At 41.4% G+C, this 5,246-nt stretch overlaps 1 pseudogene; it reads left to right on the top strand.

Annotated features, from left to right (window-relative positions):
* The first annotated feature begins 693 nt into the window (after positions 1-693).
* The window catches only part of LOC144821659 (protein MAK16 homolog pseudogene), a 107,976-nt pseudogene continuing 103,423 nt past the window's right edge, over positions 694-5,246 (top strand).

Consider the following 5,246-nt stretch of genomic DNA (forward strand, 5'->3'; position numbering starts at 1 on the left):
AATTCTGTTATTATAAAACAGGCCTACAAATGCGGTTCTATTGTGGTTTGGGACACTACGGAATATACTTTGGAAGTGATGAGGCAATTGAACGACAGCGAGTGCTACAGAAAAATTAAGAAAGACCTCACACAGGAACTAAAAAGTGAACTTCACTCTATTTTGGAAACAGGCCACACCCAAGCCTATATGGGGAAAAAGGAATATGAATATTTGCAATGTAGAAATCCAAGGACTCCTTTGTTCTATGTCCTCCCAAAAGTACACAAGAACGAAACATCGCCACCCGGAAGACCTATAGTATCCGGTTGTGAGTCACTCTTAGAACCAATTTCTGAATTTGTGGATTTCTTTTTGAAACCATTTATGCCTCAAATCAAATCATTTCTAAGAGATACAACGGATTTTATCAATAAATTAACAACAATTGGTTTTGAAGACAATATACACTATCTTGTGACATTGGACGTGGTATCATTATATACCCAGATCCCGCAAGTGGAAGGCCTAGAGGTAATTGCATCATATCTCGAAGTAAGAGAAATACCCATACAAGTTCCAACAGACTTTATCATGGAATTGGCAACTTTTGCCCGGAGAAAAAATGATTTCAATTTCAATGGCGAATTTCTTTACTAAGTAAGGGGCGTCGCAATGGGGTGCCCTTTCGCCCCAGAGTTAGGCGTGTTATTCATGGCAGAATATGAAGAGAAGTATATTTACCATAATAATCCTTATGCAGAATTCATCACAAATTGGAGTCATTACATTGACAAAGATTTTATGGTTTGGACTGGGAATGAGGAGGACTTGATTAAATTCCATGAATGGCTAAATCATCGAACACAAGAAATCAAGTTCCGCATAAACCATTCAAAGACAAAAATGCCTTTCCTGGACGTGGAGGTTTATCCAGCTGAAGGAGGTATTGTCACAACTTTATTTAAAAAACCAACAGACCGTAATAAAGCACTTCACTTTTCGAGCGATCATCCCAGGAACTTGAAAGAAAACCTGCCCTATGGGCAATACCTGAGAATAAAAAGGAACTGTCACTATAAAGATGAATATATGTTACATGCCAGAAAACGGACAGAAAATTTGCAAGATCGTGGGTATCCCAAGAAACTTCTCAAAAGGGCAATGAAACGAGCCTGGTGGACCCCTAGAGAAGTCCTTCTGGAAAAAAGAGAAAAAGCCCCCATTGAGAGAATAGTTTGTGTATCTACCTACTGTCCGAATTCGAATTTTGTAAAGAAAGTTATCAATCAGAATTTGCATTTGGTAAAAAACTTGAATGAGACATTGAAAAACAAACCATTGTTTGCCTTTAAAAAGGATAGTAGTGTGTCCAACCAACTAGTGCGCGCAGCCCTACCTCAAAAACATCAGACGAGAGTAAGATCATTTGTAGGTCTACCCCCAATACAAGGACACCACAGATGTGGTATCTGTATTTGCTGCGCCACGACAGAAGAAGGAGTGTTGTTTCAACATAAAAACATACACTGGAAACATGAAACATTCACTAATTGTAAATCCCGCAATGTTGTATATGGAATAAAATGTCCGTGTAACCTGCTATATATTGGCAAAACAAACCAAGAAATAAGAATGAGAATAACCCAACACAAATCGAGGATAAAAAAGAATATTCAAAAAGCACCACTGGTGAACCACTAGAGATTGAACAACCATACAGAAAAAGACCTCCGATGGACGATTATCTCAAAAGTAGAGCAGGACCCCAGAGGGGGTGACATTGAACAAAAACTATCCAGGAGAGATGCGATGCTAATTATGAAGTTTAACACAGCTGTGGATGGCCTAAACGAAATACCTGAAATTTATAAATTGAGTTGAGATGTACAAATTGTTATCTGTTATAATAGGTATTTCATGGGACCAAGAAAGTCAGTCTAAGAACATAAATAGGAACCCACACCATAGAGTGGCACATATTGGGACCAATGAAAAACCTTTCATGAGCCCTTGGGGCGCTAGACATCCCATCCAGCTAAAAAACCTCTCCGGACAACATATTTGCCCCTTTTAGGAAATATAAGATTTTCCATATAAATGGGTATTGGAACATGAACTCGATAGGTGCAATAAGGATCAACCAACAGATTGCGATACTACTAATAAGTGTGAGTCCTTGTGTTGGAAACAAGAGTCTGAAAGTCTCTGTGGTGACAGGTACCACACTTATCCATACAATCCAAAAGAGACCACATCCAATCAATCTGGACACCTTATATTGCCCCTTTGGGAGGAATATGACGATCTAAAAAATTGTGTGCAGGGTCAAGACCATATGAGGTGATAGTATGAATAACACATAATGTTAATAAACATCAAATGCGAGTCCCTGTGTTGTAGTGGATTAGTCAGTATTTTAATCCCATCCGGGGGATTTTAAACATATAACAAGCCGAGAATACTACCAAACTGAATTTGTATGACGAGAACTGGTTCTACACGTATATGTCTTGCCAATAATGGTATATACAAACTACATCCCCCAGCAAGCGTCTCTTTGGCCCACTTCCACCCACCGGACGCATTATCTCACCAAGAGTTATAGCATGTAAGCGTCAGGCACGGTATAAAGTGATTGGTAACATTCCCCTAGGACAACCCAAAGCAGTATAAATAAACTAATCCACAGATCGACATTTTGAGGACCGTTTTGTCCACTACAACAGTAAAGAGAAAACTATAATTCCCAGCATGCCACACAGCGAGACACACTTCAATAAGTGCAACAGCGTCCAGCAGACTGACGACTTGTCCATGAAGACACGGAAGTAAAGACACGATCGGACATCGCAGGAGGGTGCCGAACAACGTGGCAGGTAACATTTCTGAACCACGAACCCTACAGTAGACATTCGTGTCTCGTTACCTTTAGTATGGAACGCTCAAATTGGATGTTTTATTCGGTATTGGTTGCAGGCAATCTCCATTAATCAGCACAAGGACCTGATTTGACATTCGTCCTCCATAAAACCAGAAAGCAGACAACGAGCGGCCGATCCCCGCATCAAGTAAGGCACACACTAAAATTGCGACCTTTGTATTTTGGCAACATCAGCAGACTTCATTTTTCATCCAATACTGTTAAATGCAGGTCCTTCTAGTAACAACATACAGTCGATAAAGATGGGCATCTCGTGAGAACTATGATGTAAGTTGCTTTCCAGCCTTTCAAAAAACAGGCGGTTTTATGTCATTGGTGGCATTTTTTTTGGTAGTGATTTAAAGAGGTGATATATTTGGAGTTTCCTTCTTGTTTTTTCTTGATACAGTTTCCAACTGCGAAGAGCACTGATTAGAGCAGCGTGAAGGTAAGCCTAGTGGGCAAGTACTCGTAAAGCAAAAGAAGGTGCAGGTTGGCATCTGAAGTTTATACATGTATTTTGTTTTGCAGATACGTGGTCCTGATGAGAACGCTATAATATTTAGGAGTTCGAAACGCGTAGACCATTTTCCAGCTATAGGAACTAAAAACAAAAATGCAACTGTGTTGAATTTAGGCATTAATTAGTTGTTATAAGATTTTCCATGGCTGTTCCTACAAATAACAACTTAAAAGTTTGTTGAAGTGGATATGTTGAGTATGACAGTGTGTTGTGTGGTGAATGCAAGATAAGATAGTGTGAAGAAAGTTTGAGAAAGAGTGGAGGTTATAGGTTGTGAGATTAATTTTGTATGTAATGTAATTGTGCTACGAGATGTTTTGTTATTAATGAAATGAGATTGTTCAAAAATATATAATTTTGATACGTCCTCCTCCGGCCTTGGGGACCCAATCCCCCGGAACCATACATAAAAAAAAAGAAAGGATTTCGGCTTGGCCTCCATTCAGAGGGTTCTGGCCCCACCCAGGGCACTCTGTTTCCAGTGTTAGGGACCGCAGGGGAAATCTGAATGCCCCTGCGGTCCCTGCCGGAACCAGCATTGCTCCCACACAGAGGGAGCTGCTAACATTTAGCTCCCTGTGTATGAGTGCAATCCTTTTGTCTGTTTCCCTGCTTGACAGAGGGCAGGGAAACAGATGAAAACTCTGCTACCAGTAACTCGGAGCAGATTGACAGCTCTCGCTTGCTGAGAGCAGAGTTAGTGTTTGCTCTGATTTGGCGGGAGCTGTGATAGGTCCCTCCAAGTCAGAGCAAATAGCTATCTCCTGAAGGTGGGCACCTCAGGAGATAGCAGGAGCCTGTTTTGGGGGGTGGTGGACCCCAGGGATAGTAGTGGCTCAAGGAGGGGGGGCCCTGCAGCCTCTGCCTTTAATTGCACAAGCCTGACCAGGTCAGGTGGTGGTTCCCGGAGCTGTATATCGCCGCGTAGTTCCCCTCCCATTTCAAGAACTTACATTGGCCTCAGGGAGGTGGTGGTCACCAAGGCCCGCGGGTCCGCACAGCCCCCTATAAATGTTTTTTTTTTATCAGGAAGGTGGGGTCCCTGGGACTTGTACCATCCGCTGGAGGGGTTCAGTGCGGCCATCCCTCTATTTAAAAAATAAAGCCACAGGGAGGTGGTAGTGCCTGAAGCTCAAACAAGACCAAGGAGGGGGGTCCACTGGGCCCCCTCCAATATTTACATGAAGACCTGGGAGATGGTAATCTTAGGAGGGAGGCTCCGTGTTCTCCCCTCCTTTTTCTTTTAAAAATGCCCCCAGGACCTGGCTCACCGAGGGGTTACAATTATGACGGTAGACAGGGCTTTTTTTTTTATTCACAGAGTTATTCGTGAATATACATGAATGTTGCAATTAATTCAAAATAGTGCTTTTTTGCCCTGACAGGGTCCCTCTTTTCTTTTTGTGTGTGTTTATTTTTGGTACTCGGCTGTAGCCAAGTCCTAAGTTGGCTGCCAACACTTCCTGGTTGAAGTGTTGGCAGCCAATCAAAGGTCTGAAGATCTCTGCACAAGTTTGTCATTATTCGTGAATTATTCAAGGTTGTAGATATACAAATTCGGATTTCCTTTAATATCTCGCAAACTACTGAACAGATTTACACCAAATAACAACAAGCATTTGCAATGCAATAGGTCTCGCATTAGGAAAGTTTGAGCTATTGGTCTTGTAAATGACACATTTTTTATTCATGTGTTGGTTTTGAAAATAGTGAAATTAATAGCTTTGTCATTTACAATGCCAATACTTTTAACTTTTGCAAATGTGACACCTAAAGCATTTGGAATGCAACATGTTTTGTATTTATGTGACTTAGATGTAT

The sequence above is a fragment of the Lissotriton helveticus genome, chromosome 2_2 (assembly GCF_964261635.1).
Source record: "Lissotriton helveticus chromosome 2_2, aLisHel1.1, whole genome shotgun sequence".
Lineage (NCBI taxonomy): Eukaryota > Metazoa > Chordata > Amphibia > Caudata > Salamandridae > Lissotriton > Lissotriton helveticus.